Below are 24,221 nucleotides of genomic sequence, written 5' to 3' on the forward strand. Positions count from 1 at the left end.
CGTGGCCTTAAGTTAGGTACCATCCCGGCATTTGTCTGGAGGAGAAGTGAGAAACCACGGAAAACCATTTTGAGGATGGCTGAAGGGGAAATCGAATCCCCTTTACTCAGTTGACCTTCCGAGGCTGAATGGACCCTGTTCCAGCCCACGAACCACTTTTCAAATTTCGTGCCCGAGCCGGCAATCGAACCCGGGCCCGCGGGGATGGCAGTTAATCACGCTAATCACTACACCACAGAGGCAGACTCCACTTTTCTGTTAGGGTTAATATCTCAAAAAGGTTGTATAAATTTATTATTATTATTATTATTATTATTATTATTATTATTATTATTATTAAATATGAGTGCTTAATATGAGTGCTTAATACTTAAATTATATATTTGAAGTGATAATTATAATGCAATCACTTTACAAAGAGTCACAAATAACACAAATAATAATACAAGAGAACAAAACAAATGACAGTAAATAAAGTCGTATTCATAAAAGCCAGAACACCTTGAAAGACTAGAGATAGGAAGTTCATATTCACAGAACATGTGCATTAGTATCTTCTGAAGACATGATTAGCATTTGAACCATGTCAGCCCTCAGGTTCAAGGTCCACATCGATATCTCGGCGCACCACCACCGACTGGTAAAATGTGCCTGGGGCTCTCGTCGTAGCTATAAACCAAAGGTAATGGATCAGTGTGACCTGAGCAGACGTGCAGGATGCCTCGCAGACTAATGCGAGAACCGTACCGTCAAATGAGCGAGTGTGAAAGAGAGCGCATTATTGGCATGAGAGAACGTGATGCATCCATCCGAGAAATTGCTGCTCGTGTGGTACGAAGTGTGTCGGCACTGCAACGGGTGTGTACAGAATGGCTCACAGAAGGCTACAGAACACGACGAGATGGATCTGGAATCAGTACCCAGATCATCCCCTCCGAGAAGATCGACACCTCATCCAAATGGCATTGCAGGACAGATCTGCGTCCTCCTCGGCTCTGGCGTAACAGTGTAACACATCGTACACTATCAGGAGTGACAGTCCGTCGCCGTTTATTACGGTCTGGGTTACCGGCGCGTCCACTTCTCTGCCTACCTTTGGCTAATGTGCATGAACATGCTACACTGCAGTGGTGCATCGAACGACGTCACTGGGGACAGGAATGGCAGCAGATAGTGTTTTCGGACGAATCCAGCTTCTGTTTGTTTGAAAATCATGGCCGCATTTTGGTTCGCCGCAGACAGGGGCAGAGGCACCACATTGACTGCATTCACACAAGACATACAGCGTAAAGTCAAGGCCTTATGGTGTGCGGTGCTATTGGGTACAACCACAAATCATAGTTGGTGCGTAGCCATTCCCTTTCTGCACGACACCCCAGGCGCCATATTTCAGCAGGACAATACGTGACGACATGTTGCCCCACGAACACCTGTCTTCTTGTTGTCACAGGACGTCAGACTGTTGCCCTGGCCCGCCCGATTACCGGACTTGTCGCCAATCGAAAATGTATGGGATATGGTGAAACGACGGGTGCGGCCCTGTGACCGAATACCAACCACCAAAGATGAACAGTGAAATCAGTGAATGCTGCACGGATGGCTATATCCCAGGGCGCCATTCGCGCCTTACACGTGTCGATGATATCACGCATGGAACAAGTAATCAGTGCCCACGGAGGACCCAGTACCCACTAGGCAACACGACACTTGCCGAACCTAGAAGACTGACATACTAATGAACATGTCCTGTGAATATGAACTTCCTATATCTACTCTTTCAAGGTATTACGGAGGATTCGACACTCACTGCAATTAACATTTCAAACTACATAATCTGATTTGATTGTGTAAGAGCAGAATTGATGAGAGGGCTGGCACTGTTTTTCTTTCACAAGTTCTTTAACGTTTGGTTCCAATTGTGACTGCACACCTCCGATCACTTTCAACATCTAGCCATGCTTGGTATTTTGTTTTGATGTAAGCCAGCGTAGAAAACTCAGATTCACATGGATATGTTGATGGAAACTACACAATACAGTTTGAAAATACAATAACAATGTTAAAATTATTTCCTGTGAATTTGTCATAATTTCATATTTATCGGTTGATTTATTACTATATTTTAATTTTTTGTCTCTTTATTACATTTCTTATACACGTAGAAAGAGGTTTGTGTAAACATATTAAAAGTGCAATCATTTTTACTATAATTCATGATAAACATTCTTGTATTTTTACAATTTTTTACAAATTTTATTACACAATTCATAAATAAGAATTCCTTCTGTCAACGTTACTATAAAGTATAAGAATTTTAAGAAGTTTTTTCTACGTGTACGATTTAGCGGCGACGAAGATAATTTTTGTAATAAATTATTTTCTTTCTCACGACGTTTTACTGTTTTTCATTGCTCACCACGCCTCCTCAGGGGGTCGCCCACCTCCTCCCAGGTTGAGAACCGTTGTGTTAAATGAATAAGCACAGACAGTGGAGCTGTTCTTGCGCCGGGCTCTTCAATTAGAAGGGTATCTGTTCTATTGTCCGCCTCTGTGGTGTAATGGGTAGCCACCTCTCCCGAAGGCCCGGATTCTATTCCCGCCTCTGCCAAGAAATTTGAAAAGTGGTACGACGACTGGAACGGGATCCACTCAGCCTCGGGAGGTCAACTGAGTAGAGATGGGTTCAATTCCCACCTCAGTTATCCTCGAAGTGGTTTTCCGTGGTTTCCCACTTCTCCCTCAGGCAAATGCCGGGATGGTACCTAACTTAAGACCCTTGTCTATCGATTCCAATCTTCCCATCCCCCACAAGGTCCCTGTTCAGCATAGCAGGTGAGGTCGCCTGGGCGAGGTACTGGTCATCCTTCCCAGTAGTATACCCGACCCAAAGTCTCACGCTTCAGGACACTGCCCTTCAGCTGGTCGAGTTGCGATCCCTCGTTGAGTCTGAGGGAAAAACCAATCCTGGGGGTAAACAGATAAATAAATAAATAAATAAATAAATAAATAAATAAATAAATAAATAAATAAATAAATAAATAAAGAATCTGTACTGGTTGTCACAGAAATACCTCAGTTTTCAAGTTTTCACAAGCCGAAAATCTTTTAATTTTGTTCTATGGTTGAAAAATGAAAACACGAAAAATTACGATACGCTCGGCCTGATGAGCAATAACTAAATGTGCTTTGACGGAAGCCGCTCTTCTCTTGTTTTATTATTTTTATTACATCGCGATGTTCGAAGGTTCACTACAGACGTAAAATGAAAGAGGACTACCAACTCCTCCCATACAACTACTGCCGGGCTGAGTGGCTCAGACTGTTGTGCCGCTGGCCTTCTGACCCCAACTTGGCAGATTCGATCCCGGCTCAGTCCGGTGGTATTTGAAGGTGCACGAATACGTCAGCCTCGTGTCGGTAGATTTACTGGCACGTAAAAAACTGCTGCGGGACTAGATTTCGCCAACTCGGCGTCTCCGAAACCCGTAAAAGTAGTTAAGTGTGACGTAAAGCAAGTAACATTATTATTAATACGACTGCTAATTGCGTTAAGATATTACGCCACACGTAAATACGAATTATTAGACTTGTTAATTTATTGTTGCCATTGATGCTTTCATGGCCCGTACTTATAAACATGATGGGCTTATGCCCTCTCAAGAAAATAAGGCGTCTAAGCTCTGCGTCTTCAGAAGAAAATCTCGACTGTTCACGAGGAAGGCTTCTCAAACAATGAGCTTTGAAAACATTTAAGCTCTCGGACTGAATGTAGACGTTACAATAGAAGTGGAAGTGTTACGTCCATTCGTCACCAGATGGCTCCCCGGACGTGGTACGGCGCTAGTGTTCGAAGCGGGAGCTGACGGAACCATCAGAATCAGTGTGGAAGGGAGTCACATAACATAACAGATGTACACACATACGAAGTATGACATTGAAACAAACCTGGAATGAAACATCTGGCGATGAGCAACGTACGAATTTGGAAAACACCGAAACGAAATAACAATAGTGAAGGGACAGGGAAAAATCCTTAATGGCTGGCAACCACATATTATTTAAAGTTAAGAACTTCATATTTAGGTTCCGTATTGAAGCAGAATTCACATCAAAGAAAAGTACAATAGGTTCCACCTTTTCAATACATTATATTATGTGACAGTTTTACATTACAGTTAAACCTTCACATTTTTATACACTCGGGACCGGTTTCGACAGTGTCCCTGTCATCATCAGCCAAGAACAATTAATCGAGGACAATAAACCTTACAATACTTCAGGTATGATATAACAGTGAATATAAAATTATACATTATCTATCTACAAAAAGGTGTGAACATGTCCAGGTAAAAAATCACGATTTAAGAAAAATCATAGTCCTGTAGGGTGTACACTTATAAAATTTCTAATTAAAATAACGTGTTAAAAATCTGCTGTTGTATTATAGCTATAGCAGAGTATGTTTATAGGTGTAAATCTATGAAGTTTTGGCACTCAAGACATATAGCTATGTTTGACAAGTTAAAGGTGTTCAAACATTTAGTTAAATGGTGTTCCACTTAAAATATGTGATGCAGTTCAGCTGAGGTTGTAGTAAATATGTTTGTAGGCTAAATTTTGGTATTTTTAACACTCGAGACATATAGCCATGTGTGACAAGTTAAAAGTTGATAAAACATTTAGTTAATGGTGTTCCACTTAAAATATATGGTAAAGTTCAGCTGAGGCTACAACTTGGACTTGAGGAGCAGATGATTATGTAAAATATCAATATAAGTAGAAATGAACAATTTAAATGGGTCACAAGCAAGACGGCCTAGCCATGGGATCCCCAGCCTCTGGCATTTTAGCAGAAATATACTTAGATTTTTTAGAACATACAAAAATTGACAATAACACAACATTTAGCAATATACATCTTTGGTCCAGGTATATCGATGATGTATTTATTATTATGGACCAACGCACTACAGACGCAGCTACCACCTTAACGCACCTTAACACTATTGATACAGACATAAAATTTACACTGGAATCCGAAGCCAATAATACTATTAATTTTCTTGATCTCACTATCACCAGACTTCTATCTTCCTTTAAATATAATGTCTACAGAAAACCTACACATACTGCCACTACAATACAAGAAGACTCTATTCACCCCCTAAGCCATAAACGGGCCACTTATAATAGCTTAGTACATCGAGCATTTAATGTCCCAATGTCGAAATCAGACCTCAACAAAGAATTAAATACCATACGCAATATCGCAGCTCATAATGGATACAACAAGAATTTTATAGAAAATATAATCAGCAAATTCAGACATCGCCCAAAATCGAACCTAATTAAAGAAGCTACTAAATCGAAATCTTTTTCAACCTTTACCTACAACCGTAATATTTACAAAATTACAAATATATTTAAGAAACAGAAAACTAACATCTCCTTCAAAACTAATAACAGAAATTTAGATATCCTATACAATTCTAACTCAATCAATACCTCTAACCCTTCTGACAAATCAGGCGTCTACAGATTCCACTGTAACGACTGTCTCAGCACCTACCTTGGACAGACCGGTAGATCGTTCAAAATTAGATATACTGAACACGTAAATGCGATAAAATACAGAAAATTTTCCGCAATAGGCCAACATATACATGATTATAAACATAAATTTTATGGTATGAATAACGACATAGACATCATTGAAATAATAAATAAAGGCCCCATACTCGATTTCACCGAACAATTCTACATCTCACTCGATCAATACCATAACCCAAATTTTAACCTTAACGATCTCTCCGAAAAACCTACAATACTTTTTGACACTTTTATCAAAATAATGAACACTCTTAAAATACCAAAAAACCGATCCATCTTCAAAACAATACACAACACGCTTACATATTTCCCCTACCATCGCACGCGCCCACCTGATCACAGTCCCGCCTCTACCGCGTTGCCTCCTTCCCCTAACTCAGTAACTCCGCCCCTCCCTGCTCCCTTCTAGGCCTCGTCTCTCCTCAGCCTGTCAGTTCCACTACGTTCCGTCTACCATCAACTTGGCACCTGAGGTGAGTTTCTCATTCACCAATACTTCGCGAAATTTAACTCCCTTTCGTTTCTTAAATACGGTAACTTTATATCGCGTTTTATTTCTTATAGGTTCCGACTTGGATCAGGATCCCTTCTAATCAATTTATGTAATCACAACCTACAATATAAGGTCTACAAGCACCATTTCAGCCAGGACTTTTGTTACTTCTCAGCAAGATGATATACAACCACATGTCGACATGTATAATTGTTTAATAGGACTTGCTGATCATCTACATCAACAAGCAGTGACCCATTTAAATTGTTCATTTCTACTTATATTGATATTTTACATAATCATCTGCTCCTCAAGTCCAAGTTGTAGCCTCAGCTGAACTTTACCATATATTTTAAGTGGAACACCATTAACTAAATGTTTTATCAACTTTTAACTTGTCACACATGGCTATATGTCTCGAGTGTTAAAAATACCAAAATTAAGCCTACAAACATATTTACTACAACCTCAGCTGAACTGCATCACATATTTTAAGTGGAACACCATTTAACTAAATGTTTGAACACCTTTAACTTGTCAAACATAGCTATATGTCTTGAGTGCCAAAACTTCATAGATTTACACCTATAAACATACTCTGCTATAGCTATAATACAACAGCAGATTTTTAACACGTTATTTTAATTAGAAATTTTATAAGTGTACACCCTACAGGACTATGATTTTTCTTAAATCGTGATTTTTTACCTGGACATGTTCACACCTTTTTGTAGATAGATAATGTATAATTTTATATTCACTGTTATATCATACCTGAAGTATTGTAAGGTTTATTGTCCTCGATTAATTGTTCTTGGCTGATGATGACAGGGACACTGTCGAAACCGGTCCCGAGTGTATAAAAATGTGAAGGTTTAACTGTAATGTAAAACTGTCACATAATATAATGTATTGAAAAGGTGGAACCTATTGTACTTTTCTTTGATGTGAACCACATATTACTAGATAACCAGTGTCCCTGTTGAAACTGTTAGGATTTCTACGTATTTCCACAGCTTCCCGTATAATCCTGGACCTGTAGTGTCTAGTGTGGGTAAGAGCTTGAGCATCTTGGAACACGACATCAGCTATTGCTGATTTGTCTGGCTGGTTGAGACGAATATTTCGTTCATGTTCATGATACGGGTACCAATGGACCAGCATGTTTGGTGAATGTATACCTTGCCGCAAATCCAGGGAATTTCGTATACCCCAGGATGTAAAAGTGGGGACAATTTGTCCTTGGCTTTACTCAGACTGTGAGCAATTTTAGTGACGGTGCAAAACACGGTTTTTATATTGTGTTTGCGCAGAACTTTGGCAATTCGATCTGTTCTCTGCGAAACATAAAGAGTTTCGCCTCATTTTCTTGACACGGCGTAAGTCCGAAAGCCTATATCATGTTTATTAATTTATTATTTATTGTAATGCTTTTACACTCAACTTACTGAGATTATGTTAAATGAATAAGTGCAATGTTCTAGTTATAGACACGTTTCAACTAGTTTCTGCTGACTTACGAAGTGTAAGCCATCCAACCGGCAGCAGAATAATTAGGAGAGTATGTGTATAATTGCCAGGGAAGAACCTCAGTTTTTCAATTTTTCATAAGCTCAAAATCTTCTATGGTTGAGAAAATGAAAACATGAAAAATTACGATACGGTACGGAAATACCTAAAAGTATTTCACGGAAGCCGCTCTTCTCTTGTTTTCTGTTATTATAGCAGATATTATCACTGCCAACCTCAAATATATTTAATAAAATTTCGACTTCGCGAAGTCTACTTCAGCCAAAGTCGACTTTGGAGAAAGTAGCGTGTATGGAACAGACTTAGAGAGAAGTTAGACTTTCCTATGAAAGTAGAATTTGTTAAGTATTTGCTTGTTCCTGAATACGACCCTAAGAGCTTGAGGAAATGTATCAAGTGAACCCCGTTCTGTTCCTCATTCCAGAATCAGAATACGTGAATCGGTCGGAAAGAGATCCCAGGACCTTGGAATAAGAGACAGGCACGCTGCCTCCACAAATAATAATAATAATAATAATAATAATAATAATAATAATAATAATAATAATAAACGCAAAACTCAGACACTGTTGCACTGTCATAAGACCAGAAGCTTTGTATGCAGCGGAATGACTTGATATGAACAAGAAAGGCCTAATAGAAAAATTGGAAAATAAAGAAAGAAACATCTTAAGGTAAATTCTTGGCCCAATTAAAGACAAAGCTGTATACAGACGTCGGCATAAATATGAACTGTATATTCATGTCCAGCAGATCTCCGATGTCATGCGGAGAAGGAGAATTTTAAATTTTAATGGCCACTTGAAACCCACACGACTATCGAACTGGATCTTTACCTATTTTAACGATAAGAAGATCCAGACAACTTGTTTCAAGGAGGTGGGGGTCTCTTATGAAGATATACAAGAACGCAACCCACTCAGGAGGAAACTAAAAGACCACCAGCAGGCGAGTTGTCCGTTCAGTTATGGCACAGCTGTGAGCTCGCATCTGGGAGATAGTGGATTCGAACCCCAATGCCCTGAAGATGGTTTTCCGTGGTTTCCCATTTTCACACCAGGCAAATGCTGGCTGGGGCTGTACCTTAATTAAGGCCACGGCCGCTTTCCTTCCAACTTCTAGGTCCTTCCAATTCCATCGTCGCTATAAGACGGAATAAGAGGGAATCGAAACCGCCTCTACTCAGTTGACCTCCCGATGCTGAGTGGATAGCGTTGCAGCTCCCGTACCACTTTTCAAATTTCGTGGCAGAACCGGGAATCGAACCCGGGCCTCCAGAGATGGCAGGTAATCACACTAACCACTACATCATAGTGGCGGACATCAAGTACTTCGAAATCATTAAAAAAAAGATTAGGTAAGCAATCTGCCACCTGAGTGACACCCTAAATGCAGATGAATATTGATTGATTGAACTTGTTTTGGTGTTATAACAGACTTGGAATCCCTCGCTACCCGTCACCTTTCGGTCAGAGGAGAAACAGTGTAGTTACATGTTGGGAGTCGTTCGCAGTAACGACACGATATGACCTTGGCCGACCTGTTTACCACGTGCTATTCTACGTGCCGCTTATCTCTATAGTCAACAATAACGGTAGAAATTACCTTATCAATATGACGGCCTCAGAAACCCATTTCCTGGTCGGTCATTCTTACCTGAAAGGAAAAGTTAAGCAGAAATTATTACCTTTAATAATAATAATAATAATAATAATAATAATAATAATAATAATAATAATAATAATAATAATAATAATGTATTTTATTTATTTAGGTCATGGCAACGCACAGAATAAAACATAAATTTTATAAGAATGTTACACACAACAGACGGTCAAAAAATAAGATCACAATACACATACACAGACCAATAATAATCTCTTCTTTTTCTACCGCTTTTTCCCCACAATTGTGGGGTCGCGGTTGCGAACTGTGTCGCAGATGTGGATTTGGCCCTATTTTCAGGCCGGATACCCTTCTTGACGCCAACCCCATATGGAGAAATGTAATCACTATTGCGTGTTTTTGTAGTGGTTGGTAGTGTAGTGTGTTGTCTGAAAATGAAGAGGAAAGTGTTGGGACAAACACTAACAGCCAGTCTCCGGGTCATAAGAATTGATCAGACGCGATGAAAATCCCCGGCCCGGTTGCGAATCGAACGCGGGATCCTGTAAACCGAAGGCCTCAACGCTGACCATTCAGCCAAAAAGTTGGACAGACCAATAACAATATATAATTACAATATATAACAAATTCGTTAATTTGGAAGTAAAAGGAATGCATGAGTAACTACTCATTAAGCTTATTTCTGAATGTGTTAGATGGCACTTCTTTCAGATCTGATGGCAGGGACGAACGAAATGACAGGAACCCGTCTTTTGTAACCTAGAACGAGGTACATCGGCTTTGTTAGCTGACCTGGTTTTATTACTGTCACTACTGAAAGAAGAAGAAAAAAGGGAAGAAAAGAAGAAAGATTATGCTGAGTTGGAAGTGCTCCTTAATTGAAGGCGTTATTTTCCAAAGCAGTCTTACCCACACGCCGCTGATGGATGTAGAACCCAAACGCTTTCCGTAGAATGGCGCGCTCTTTCTTAAGCTGGGCTGTTAACAAACGAACAACGAGTTGCGAGCGAAATGAGTAGTGAAGCCGACCGCAGCAAAAAAAAATAGAAAATTGGTTTTTACCGAAAAACATTAGAATTAGGAAGAAACTGCATATGAGGGAAAATTTAATGTTAAGGTCACATGATGCACTTCATTTCTCGATAGGTTCAACCAATTAACCGTTATTTCAGTTGATGTAGGGCAAAAACTGTCCAAATTTGTGACATAACTCTGTAAAATCCCCCACTAGTTCAAAATCGTGAAATATATAACCCTTGTGTTACTCAGAATTTCGAGCTGTATTCTTACTGAATTTCAGCTCAATCTGTCCAGCCATGTTCACCGATATTGATAGGAATCCGCCAACTTTCTAGTCGGCGGCCTTCGTGTTACAGACTGGAGTCCAAATGCCTTCAGCAGGACTGTTTGGAAATGCTACGAACAAGTCTGAAATAGCCTCAACAGCTCTTCTTTTGTCTTTCCTTCTCTCTTGTTTTTCCTAAAGAAGAGGAAGAAAAAAGAAGAAAGGAAAATAGGAGCCATATTAGATCGAGTAAACCCTCAACAATTACAGTAGAGATAATACGCGACACTCTGCGAGATATCGAGGGACAGCGATTAGAGCTCCGTCTAGCGGAGTGACCTGGAGTTAATGATTCTGTCATAAGAGCACGTGTATTTGTTTGTGAAGTTTTCGGCGATATTTATGCGTTTGCAGTAAGTTGACATAAGTAAATAGTGGCGTGTGTCATTCCTTTATATCTCCTCTCAATATGAGTGGAAAGATGTGTGCTGTGTTTGGCTGCAATAACTATGAAGTGCAGAAAGATTCGCGGTCTTTTTTTTTTCTTGTGGCTTTACGTCGCACTGACACAGATAGGTTTTATAACGACAATGGGATAGGAAACGCCTAGGAGTTGGAAGGAAGCGGCCTTGGCCTTAATTAAAGTACAGCCCCAGCATTTTCCTGATGTGGAAATGGGAAACCACGAAAAACCATCTTCAGGGCTGCCGAAAGTGGAATTCGAACCCACTATCTTCCGGATGCAAGCTCAAAGCCCGCGCGCCCCTAACCGCACGGCCAACTTGTTCGGTGAAGAAAAAAGAAGAAAGGAGGAAAATAGGAGCTATATTTTATCGACTAAACCCTCAACAACTCTTTTTTAAATCTTTCTTTCTCCGCTGCGTTTCCTAAAGCAAAAGAAGAAGAGGAAGAAGAAAGAAGCCATATTTGACAGAGCCATTGTTGTTTTTCTTTCACCACTGTGTTTCCTCAAGAAGAAGAAGAAGAAGAAGAAGAAGAAGAAGAAGAAGAAGAAGAAGACGAAAAGAAGAATAATAGGAGCCATATTTGATCGAGTAAACTCTCAGCCATTGTTGTTCTTTCTTTCTCCGCTTTTCCAATACTCTAATGAGGTTATGGGTGGGGACCAGTACGCTTATGCATATTTACCCCGTAAGACAGCGCCTACCCGGTACTAATTCGCTTACGGGTGCATTTGAATTAATAATATAGATTAACTTAACTCAAAGTCGACTTAAAGAGTCTACAGCGATGTAATGGTGTACTTAACGACTAGTTTCTTGCCCTTCACTAGCGCATGAGACGAAGGGATGATCTCTTCCCCCACGCAGCAGACGGAGACCAGAGCCAATTCTTGTCACTATTTTTACACAGAAGAGCTTGGCTTCACTTGAGCCATGATGTAACACATGCACACATTTCCGCCTCCCTCAAACAGCAGATCCGGAATCACATCCTGACCGGTGCTCCAGTCACCACTGTCCTGGTAATGTTCAGTTTACATGCCGGTTCTGTCTAAGGTAATGAAACGAAAGTTTGATAGGATATAGATTCGCATCTGATGATGAAGATGATGATGCTTGTTGATTATAGGGGCCTAACATCTAAGTCATGGGCCCCTAATCGTACGACTTGAAACGAAATGTAATGATCATTTTAAAATTCATGCACTGACTAGAATTTAAAAAAGTGATAATGAAGAGTGAATTTAAAATAATCACTGAATCTACATAACTCGCGATGCCTTATTTCCTTAAGAAATAATATTAAAATAGATTAAATAGGGTAAGTAATATCGATTGGTGCAGTCGCTTAAGTGCGGCCAGTATCCAGTAATGGGGAGATAGTGGGTTCGAACCGCACTGTCGGCAGCCCTAAAGATGGTTTTCCGTGGTTTCCCATTTTCACACCAGGCAAATGCTGGGGCTGTACCTTAATTAAGGCCACGGCCGCTTCCTTCCCATTCCTAGGCCTTTCCCATCCCATCGTCGCCATAAGACCTATATGTGTCGGTTCGACGTAACGCAAATAGCAAAAAAGTAAATCACCTTGTTCAATACACAATGTTAAAAAAAACCTTTAAAATTGATACACAATTATCTTGGGCCATCGTCAGTACATACAAAAGAAGGAAACCGCTGTTAAAGTAAGCAAACGATGCCTGTATGTTGTTTGTATGTATGTATGTATGTATGTATGTATGTATGTATGTACGTATGTATGTATGTTGGGTATTCAGCCCGAAGGCTGGTTTGATCCTCCACAGCTCCACAACAGGGTACCATAGACAGCCCAGGCATCACTGAAGAGCCATGCTAGGGAAATGAAGAGTGAGGTAGTTTCCCGTTGCTTTCCTCACCGACTCCTTAGGGAGGTCACCTCCCATAGATATTGGGACACCCCAGACCCCCTGGCAAGCGCTATTTTAAAAATTCAAAAAGAAAGCAAGCAAAATAGATAAAATTTCCCGGAGTTTTCCCTAGACCCACACATTACAGGAAGAAACCAAGATTTTACACAACCCAAAATTCAAATAAAGGAAATTTACCACGAAAATAATTTTTTAAACATAGGTTAGTGGGGAGACAGCTTGACACACCCAATTCACAATCAACCCCTTCAAGCACTGCAGACTTGACAGTAATAAATTACCCGAACTAGATGTTAGGGATGTGAGGTGATGAGCTGAAAAAGAAATGGTAGGCTTTGCCACCGCGGACATTTTTGCGTTATAATGTCAATCAATAATGAGGTTCGCAAAAAGACTGGGTGGTGCAAAGGTCAGTTTCTAACATCTACACAAACTATTCTTCAATACATTTCATGCAACGATTTACAACAGATTATGAGTCGTAAGAGCCGACTAAAAGGGTCCCCAGCAGCTCTCAATCTGGGAGCGAGGGTTGGTGACCGCGGGGCCCTTACCTGAGTCTGGCATTGCATCTTACTTTCATCTATCCTATTCGACCTCCCCTGGTCAACTCATGTTCTTTAGCGACTCCCACGCTATTGCGTTCTAGGAGGACCAGTACTTCGCCCAGGCGACCTCACCTGCTATGCTGAACAGGGACCTTGTGGGGGGATGGGAAGATTGGAAGGGATAGACAAGGAAGAGTGAAGGAAGTGGCGGTGGCCTTAAGTTAGGCACCATCCCGGCATTTACCTGAAGGGAAACCACTTCGAGGATGGCGCAGTTTAGCTCCCGAGGCTGAGTGGTCGCCGTTCCAGCCCTGCTATAACTTTTCAAGAGGTGGACAATTTATCTATTACCTATTCCATATTCATGTGTTTCTTTTTTCACTCCTTAGTCACAAATAACATCTCTACGACGACTGCACTTGTAAGAATGTGAGCATCCATAAAATAAATTTTTGTACATTTCTCCGCTACACGAGTACATGGATATGTTGTGGGGCTACAAGAAGAGAGAGCCAACACCACCGGCCGATCTAACTTTCTTGGTCCCACCCTACCTCTTTTACCCTCCATGACCAAGTCCATTATTTTCCTAGAAATCGTCCTTATTCATTAGTTCCTGTTGTGGGTGGGGGCGACAGAACATCTCCGATATCCCTTGTCTGTTATAAGAGGCGACTAAAAGCGTGGGTTGACGACCACGGGGCCATTAGATGAGTCCTGGCATTGCTTCTACTTACTTGTGCCAGGCTCCTAACTTTCATCTATTGTATCCGATCTCCCTTGGTCAACTCTTGTTCTTTTCGACCCTGACGGTACTAGGTTGCGAATCCTAGGGAGTCTTTCATTTTTATGCCCTTCATGGCCCTTGATTTCATCAAAAATATATCAACATATTGCTCATATGAACCAATCCTCGGCCGCTTCCTATCCCTTCTAATCTACACACCTACCATGTATGCAAGATAGGTTCTACGCTTTTTGTGTTAGTTTATTGTTAACCGTCAAGCTGTGGACTTGTCGTCCTAAAGCTACTATAAGCTACTTTTCTAATCTACACAGCTTTGTATTACATTATATAAGTAGAGAGTACCAGGTGTCTAGTAGATTTAGTTTGTTTCTTTTAAAGAAGGATCTGTTAGAAGATAAAGTCCGCCATGGAACAACCTATTTTTGCGAAGAATGTGGGAAAACATTTCCCCGAGGCTATCACAAGAGACGTCATGAGGTATCTTGTAGGACAATTTTTCAATGCAAACATTGTAGAAGAGAGTTCAAGAACGCTTACAACGCTCAACGTCACGAAGAAGCGTGTAATGTAGCTTCATCGAGAAGAAAATATAAAGAGCTCAACCGTATTCAAGCAAATACTGATTGTTTAAAAAGTACACCTCTGCGAGAGATTTTTAATTCTTCCTTGTTGTCTAGGCCTGCTACAAGTTCTGTTACTAAGCACACATTTTGAGATAAAGATAAGCAAGATGATGATGAGGATGCTCATGATAATAGTGATAATAAAGAAAAAGGAGAAGAAGAAGACGATAAGATCTCAATGTTTCTTTGCCATTAGAGCTTTATGATTTTACTTCATTTTATAAGCCTACAACACGTTCTGTCGTCGTGCAGACATCTCAAGAAGAAGAGATGCAAGATGAAGTTGAAGAAGATTTCAACGCTTCTTTGCTACCGAAACAAGTTAAGTTTGTACCTAGAAACGTTACTGTTGAAGCACGTATTACATCAAAACAAGTCCCTACACATCAACTGTCTGCATATTGGCTCAAAGTTCACAACAAGCCTCTGTTACCCCATATAGACATAAGATACTGTAAAGACCCCAACGTACTCGTAAAACGTTTACAACTGCTAAGAGCCTATCAAGATGCTGGTTACACAGAGTATAAAGCCGATATTTTTGAAATAGAGCAAGAATTACGTCGTGCAGGTATTATTGAGTAATAGCTCTTCAAAGTGAAGACCTTACCTGTAAGCTCTCTCTCGACAGTACAGCAGACTAAACACCTTCCTTCATTCCCAGCCCTCACCCTCACCTAAGTCATCCTTCTGTAGCATACAGTGGATCGAGTAGCTATACTGGTACAGGCTCATTTCCGACATTCTTCCTTCCCTAGGGTGTTAACTGCACCCTAGCGCTCGCCCTTGTGCCGGTCTCAAGCCCGGATAAAGAGAGGAGAGGCGCCTTAAATACTAGAAAAATGTAAGCCCTTTATCCCTTTAGCCCTTTGACCCTTTTACCCTTTAGCCATTTAGCCATTTAGCTCTTTTGTCCTTTATTTTGTCACGCTCTCGCAGAGGGAATAGAGTACTGGCTACACTTCTGTAAGACTAAAGTTATAAAAGGCAGCTGGTTAGAAGGATGAACGATAGCCCAGCTCCTTAAAATTAGTCTAGGGTAATATAACCAATGTACAGCAGCTATCTTGCCTAATTTTTTTGCTAGGGGCTTTACGTCGCACCGACACAGATAGGTCTTATGGCGACGATGGGATAGGAAAGGCCTAGGAGTTGGAAGGAAGCGGCCGTGGCCTTAAGGTACAGCCCCAGCATTTGCCTGGTGTGAAAATGGGAAACCACGGAAAACCATCTTCAGGGCTGCCGATAGTGGGATTCGAACCTACTATCTCCCGGATGCAAGCTCACAGCCGCGCGCCTCTACGCGTACGGCCAACTCGCCCGGTATCTTGCCTAATAACCCCTGCCTCGGTTCCCTGTTAGCTTCAACACTTGATGTGAAGTGAACGATATAGGACGGGCAAGGAGGCTCATATTGTCAAGAACACAACCACATTCAACCTGCGTCATTCCATAATATCATGAAAACTACATGTTTAATTGTAATCGCATAGCCACTCATGTTGTATTATACTGGTGCAATTTTACGCATGTAACGGCATATTAACCTGTGCAGTGAGTGGACTTTATGGTTCACATCATGTTCATCTTGTCCTATTTTAGGATTCAAGATTGACAAGACGCTAGTACGCTGCGTCACAACATTTATAGACTTTTTATTCACTCAGTTTAATGTGTCCTTGCTATATTTTCAGTGATTTTATGTGTGATTGAAGATGTCCCATACGAGGACGGAACATGTATCACGCATGTTTAACGTAGTCTTATTAATAAAAACGATTACAGTATTGTAAAAGTGGAATTATAAATTTAAATTTTCACAAGTTGATACTTTTTGACAATACGAGCTCAAATATGAAATTTATCACATGCAACCCCAAAAGTTAGGCGATAAAAATAATTGGGCATAAGTTACAAGCGGTAAGCCTCTGAGGTAGCTCTTCGAATGTTAGGCTGATAAAACTAATAGGTCATAAGTTAGAAGTTGTGAGCCCCTGAGACAGCTCTCTAGTTAAGTCTAAACGAATAGACCATAACAGCCATCTTGCATAGCAGCCCTTGCGTCAGTTCTCGAATGTCATGCTGATAAAACTAATCGGTCATAAGTTACAAGCTGAGAGCCCCTGTGGTAGCTCTGTAGAATTAGGCTTATTCCAGACTCAATTCGAGGTCCTCTAGCCGCTGGTACCCCTTTTAGTCGTTTCTTACAGCAGTATTCCACTACCCTCCGACCTATGTTACATCACTCCACCGAGAGTCGAAAGTTAGGAAGGGCATCCGGTTAGGAGGATAGAACCTTGAATTAGCCCAATACGCGAAAAGCCCTAGCACAGCCCACGCCGGGTTAGTGCCATAAGAGCCCATGTATACGCAAGAATCCCTGTGCCGAGATTTAAGTTAGGAAGGGCATCCGATTAGGAAGATAGAACCTCAAATCAGGCCAATACGCGAAAAGCCCTAGCACAGTCCACGTCGAGGTTAGTGCCATAAGAGCCTATGTATACGTAAGAGCCCCTGCAGCGGCCATCTTGCCTCGGGGGTCGTAGCACTAGGAAGTTGCACACGGCCGCCATCTTGCGCATTAGTCCCTAGGCCATCTCCATAAGTCCTATGTATACCGCCTTCCCTACCCCGGGTCAGCTTTCTCCATAAGAGCCTATATGAATGGATGAAAACCATAACGGTATAAGTGACATTTAAAAAAAAATGAGTTAAGTGCAGGATGTAACTCCGAGAGGATGTATCCTTTCACCAGCAAAGAGGTACAAGTGATAGCGGTAATATTCTGCGCTCTAGTTATGGGTGGTATAACTACAAATAGCATGCTTTATATGAGTGGTGACGATGTTTAAATGCCTTTTTCTCAGAATGACCAAAATGCTACCTATACCGTTATGGTTTTCATCCATTCATATGATACAACTAATAGGTCATAAGTTACAAGTTGTGAGCCCCTGATGCAGCCCTGTAGTTAGGACTATACGGATAGAGTGTAGCAGCCATCTTGCTGTCTTCTTAAGTCATAATACTCCCCTGGACCAGCTCCCAGGATTTAGTCCCATAAGAGCCCGTGTATAGCCGCCATCTTGCGCATTAGCCCCTGGATCAGCTCCCAGGAGTTAGTCCCATAAGAGCCCGTGTATAGCCGCCATCTTGCGCATTAGCCCCTGGACCAGCTCCCAGGAGTTAGTCCCATAAGAGCCCGTATATAGCCGCCATCTTGCGCATTAGCCCCTGGACCAGCTCCTGGGAGTTAGTCCCATAAGAGCCCGTATATAGCCGCCATCTTACGCATTAGCCCCTGGACCAGCTCCCAGGAGTTAGTCCCATAAGAGCCCGTGTATAGCCGCCATCTTGCGCATTAGCCCCTGGATCAGCTCCCAGGAGTTAGTCCCATAAGAGCCCGTGTATAGCCGCCATCTTGCGCATTAGCCCCTGGATCAGCTCCCAGGAGTTAGTCCCATAAGAGCCCGTGTATAGCCGCCATCTTGCGCATTAGCCCCTGGATCAGCTCCCAGGAGTTAGTCCCATAAGAGCCCGTGTATAGCCGCCATCTTGCGCATTAGCCCCTGGACCAGCTCCCAGGAGTTAGTCCCATAAGAGCCCGTGTATAGCCGCCATCTTGCGCATTAGCCCCTGGATCAGCTCCCAGGAGTTAGTCTCATAAGAGCCCGTGTATAGCCGCCATCTTACGCATTAGCCCCTGGACCATCTCTCTCCTTTTCCCCCCTATTCTTAATTTTAATGTTTTCCCGTTAAAATTATTCGCCATTGCTTTGTTCACAGTTTCTCCTTATACGTCTAATACATCCAGCATCAGCATCTTCCAAAAATGTCTTTCCGTCCACTAAAATAGCGTCGTTCTTCCATCTACTCCTATTGTATATGGCGTACACTTGTTGCCTGGTTTCGGTATTTGTCGATACAAAATTGTCTATGCTAATATCAGTCAGACCCTAGCCCAGAAATGTATCCTTGCTAATAATGAGATAATACTGAAGTAAAACGCAGAAGATATCACGAAATTAGAGCATGCATTAGTGTCTCCATGTGAACGTGCAATTAGCTGGGAAACCCAGCGTCATCGTGTGAACTAGCCTATCGTAGTCAGTCTTGAATCTACATGTTCTAAAAATAAACACCGACATGTGTTCATTGCTTTTACTAAAATACCGATGTTGACAGCGCCATCTGCTGGCGTGTCTTTGCTCAAGTTCAGTCTTGACGTCACGGAGTTTCCTCGCCCTGCCCCAATACCAGACAGGCAAGATTGGAGTATGGAAGCACTTAGAAAACATGATCAAAGGGTTCTTAAAAATAATCAGGAGAGCGGGCAGGAAATCTTCAGTCCATCGTTAAATCCATCCACGAATACTCTGCTGTGGCTTGATGGAGTTTCTGATACGGTTACTGCGACAGAATTTCTTACATTTTAATGATAGACTCTTATGCCTTTCAGCGTTCAGTCTGCAAGCCTCTGTGAATTTATTAAACATCACCACTATCCTCTATTTGTAACTAGTTCTGTTGCCTTGTTTAGTTCTGTACCTCTTATCGTTAGAAACTGAGTCTAACCATCGTCATCTCCGTCTCCCTCTACTTCTCTTACCCTCCATAACAGAGTCCATTATTTTTCTTGGTAACCTATCCTCCTCCATTCGCCTCACATGACCCCCCGAAGCCAGTTTATGCCTACAGTTTAATGCATCGAGTTCATTCTTATCTTAGCCTTTATCTCCTCATTCCGAGTACTCTCCTGCCATTGTTCCCACCTGTTTGTACCAGCAATCATTCTCGCTACTTTCATGTCTGTTACTTCTTACTTATGAATAAGATATCCTGAGTCCACCCAGCTTTCCCTCCCGTAAAGCAAAGCTGGTCTGAAAACAGACCGACGTAAAGATAGTTTCGTCCGGGAGCTGACTTTCTTCTTACAGAATACTGTTGATCGCAACTGCGAGCTCACTGCATTAGCTTTACTACACCTTGATTCAATCTCACTATATTGCCATCCTGGGAGAACACACATCCTAAATACTTGAAATTATCTACCTGTTCCAACTGTGTATCACCAATCTGACATTCAGTTCTCTTGGATTTCTTACCTGCTGACATCAGTTTAGCCTTGGAAAGGCTAATTTTCATACCATACTCATTGCACCTATTTTCAAGTTCCAAGATGTTAGACTGCAGGCTTTCGGCACAATCTGCCATTAAGGCCAGGTCATCAGCATAGACGAGATTGCTTACTACATTTTCACCTAACTGAATCCGTCCCTGCCACCTTTCAGCAGATGAAAATGAGAAAACCTATAACTTGTTTTCCAGTCATGACCGGGCGAGAATAGGAATTGTGCCGGCTGCCGAGGTCTGTCGCACTCCTATGAGGCAATGGTTTATGACTGCCAGATGAAATGAAATGATATTGGAGAGTGTTGCTGGAATGAAACATGACAGGGAAAATCGGAGTACCCGGAGAAAATCCTGTCCCGCCTCCGCTTTGTCCAGCACAAATCTTACATGGAGTGAACGGGATTTGAATCATAGAACCCAGCGGTGAGAGGCCTACGCGTTGCCGCCTGAGCCACGGAGGCTTACCTTTCAGCAGAAGATCCATGTAAACTATGAACAACAAAGGTGAAAGATTACGGCCTTGTCTCATCCTGAACCAAGAACTCATTCTACCATCAATTCTCACTGCAGCCCATTTGTCAACAGAAATGCCTGATTGATTTTAATAATCTACTCTTAATCCCTTAATAATAATAATAATAATAATAATAATAATAATAATAATAATAATAATAATAATAATAATGAAATGAAAATGAAATGCCGGGATATCCCAGGACGGGTTCGACTCGCCAGGTGCAGGTCTTTCTATTTGACTCCCGTAGGCGACCTGCGCGTCGTGATGAGGATGAAATGATGATGAAGACAACACATACATCCAGCCCCCGTGCCATTGGAATTAACCAATTAAGGTTAAAATTCCCGACCCGGCCGGGAATTGAACCCGGGACCCTCTGAACCGAAAGCCAGTACGCTGACCGTTCAGCCAACGAGTCGGACATAATAATAATAATAATAATAATAATAATAATAATAATAATAATAATATGGGAGAAAGGACAATTACCGGAGGGCTGGAAGGTAGCTTTAATCCATCCTTTACACAGGAAAGGAAATGTCAAAGATGTAAATAACAATCGTTGTATCTCGTTACTCCCAGTAGCATGCAAGATTCCGTCGTTATCCATCCCAGAACGACTAGAACAGTAAGTTGAGCGCTCGGTAGAACAATACCAAGGAGGTTTCAGGAAAGCCCGATCAGCAGCGGAACAGATGGCCAATCTTAAAACGATAATAAGGTACGATATGTTGAGAGGCCAAACATACGTGTGTGCACATTTGTAGACTTGAGAAAGGCATACGACTCCACTGATCGCAATGTGTTGCTTCAGATAATTGTAGAAATGGGAGTCGACGAGAAACTGCTAGCACTGATAACATCTCCAAAGTCAAATTTCCAAGAATACTACTCTGCACCATTTGAAATTAGAACGGGTGTTGGGCAGGAAGATGGACTATCACCACTCTTGCTCAACTGCGCACTGGAAAAACAAATACAGGAGTGGCGTCAGATACTACAAGGTAGAAACTTGTTCAGACCTTTAAGGATTGAAACGCAGAAGAATGGAGTCGAAATTGACTGTTTAGCTTTTTCGGATGATATAGCAATAATCTATAATCTATATATATATATATATATATATAAAATAAGAGTTTTGTCTGTACATTGCTCAGAATTTGTAAAGAATGGTATTTCTGTATCGGTCATGTCCATAGTAACAAGGAAATGCACTTTTTACTTTACTGTAATTTCTGTCTGTCTGTCTGTCTGTCTGTCTGTCTGTCTGTCTGTCTGTCTGTCTGTCTGTCTGTCTGTATGTATGTATGTATGTATGTATGTATGTATGTATGTATGTATGTATGTATGTACACGCATCACTAGAAAACGGCTGAAGAGAATTTAATGAAAATTGGTATGTAAAGTCGGGGGATGAGCCGCTACAATCTAGGCTATAAATCATTTTACTCACGCTGAGTGAAATTGTAGTTTAGGGGAAGGCGCTTAAAATTTAATTTTTAAATACCCATGTTATTGGTCCTACCGAAAAGTACTACATAACAAAAGTTATAGAGAATACAATTTCCGATCATTTATGTTTTATTCAGTTTTACCGTACCGACTATGATAAGAGTGGTATTTCAGAGTCGGAGGAAAACTAAATGTGGAGGCCTACAATATTGAAAGTGCATAACAATGATCAACAATAACATTACATTGACCATTGTTTGCTGTGATGTTCTTTGTCTCTTATGCTGCTGCTCAACTCAAATAGATGGGATTACTGCTGCGTAACGAGTATAACAGCCTGACTGAATATTGGCGGGAAATAGCTAGGGAGTTAGAAAACTTTCTTCTCTAGCATGCCATTCCTCTGGTTCATATATTTCTGATACTGCCGGTACGTTACAGACTGGTTCATCAGAGTATTTCAGCTGCTCGATCCCTACTCTGACGCACTGTTTTGAATGAGCAGTCTGCACGCTTCAGACAAACGCTCACTTAGTAGTAGTAATCGTATGACCTGGTCTAGGTTTACAATTTAGAACTAATCCAAATTATAGCACCACAATTCACGAAAAAACTCAAAATTCAACCCTGAAAAGAGCCGTTTCTTAAGGAAAGCTTCTTCCTCTTCACTTTTATTAAATTCTACATGCATTTTATTCCAAATTAGCAGCGATGTGGGGTTTCTCCTCTGGCTTGGAGGAAAAATTTGTCTCCAAGTCAGATAGATTTTTTCGCCGCCTGCGTAGTGAACTGAGATTTTCCGACTCAACGGGTACTCCTATTAAACAGATTAGTAAGAGGGCATAGTTTTTGCCCTGGGAGTCTCCACTATTCGACACCCCCACCCGGCCGAAGATAAGACGAAGTGTGTTCACGGACCACGGCTCTCTGCGGCTTGGTCATTCCAGATCTGGAACTTTGGGTTGTTAGATCGGCAGAGAAAATGTGTGGTTTTTCATTTGATCGAGTATTTCATATAAAAGCATTGCTTTTAATCGCGTCATTCACACTGACGTCATTGTAATGACCTATGTTCATTTCAATTGGGGAAACTACTAAGACAGTCTTTCTGAGGATGTAAAAAGGCAGGTGGAGAGTGAGTGTCTGTCATTAAAATGAAAACTCCCCAACCTGATTGTGACTGATGGTAGGCAAGGTGGCCTGCCCTTACAATGAAAATTCCGTAACCCAGTCTTCATATGAGAAAAAAACGTTTGGTGACTTCCCCGTCGTGTTTCTAGAGTAACGTTAATTGCTACGCAATTTAATACAATCTTTCTCACAACGTGTACACAACCTAAGCTAGAATACTGTATACAATGTAGAATTCCGTAGCGAAGTACGGGTACATCAGCTAGTGACAGACTATAACAGAAGAAACAGAAGCAGAAGAAAAACTTATCGTGGTCCCAATAAAATGTATGCACTCTTTGACAGTTTATAACAACCACGCTTTTTATCTTTTTTTCAGGTGTGGTTACTTAAAATAATGGCAGGAGTCAGATTAAACTTTGAGGAAAGACAACTAATTACAAAGTGACAATGGAAGACTGAGAACATGTTGTACGCGCACTTTTTAGTGATAGATGGACTCCCTAGTGCTGAATCTGTCGGCCTCGGTTAGATTCGTACTGGCAACCTTTGAAACACAAACTAAGAATCGCTTATGATCGCTGTGCGACATCTGGCGTACACTCTAAGTACTCGTACTTCACCGGGCGAGTTGGCCGTGCTCGTAGAGGCGCGCGGCTGTGAGCTTGCATCCGGGAGATAGTAGGTTCGAATCCCACTATCGGCAGCCCTGAAGATGGTTTTCCGTGGTTTCCCATTTTCACACCAGGTAAATGCTGGGGCTGTACCTTAATTAAGGCCACGGCCGCTTCCTTCCAACTCCTAGGCCTTTCCTACCCCATCGTCGCCAAAGACCTATCTGTGTCGGTGCGACGTAAAGCAAATAGCAAAAAAAGAAAGTACTCGTACTGTTGTTGTTTACACAGCAATGGCAAACTATAGAATTCATGCTAGAAACACGTTTCGCATCGAGATGTGTTATATAGTATTATATATTGTGTGTGTGACACAGTTGTTGGCGTAAGATAAATAAAGGTTTAGAAAATTCATATCGATCGATCATATTATCCATTCAATTCAGATTTCATTTCCATTCAGTTGGTAGTGCTACCGGAACCGGCAGTGCCCCCTCCTTACTCCCCAACCCGGTACAAAAATCTATCACTAAAAAGTGT

This window comes from Anabrus simplex, chromosome 10 (assembly GCF_040414725.1).
Source record: "Anabrus simplex isolate iqAnaSimp1 chromosome 10, ASM4041472v1, whole genome shotgun sequence".
In the NCBI taxonomy this organism is placed as follows: domain Eukaryota; kingdom Metazoa; phylum Arthropoda; class Insecta; order Orthoptera; family Tettigoniidae; genus Anabrus; species Anabrus simplex.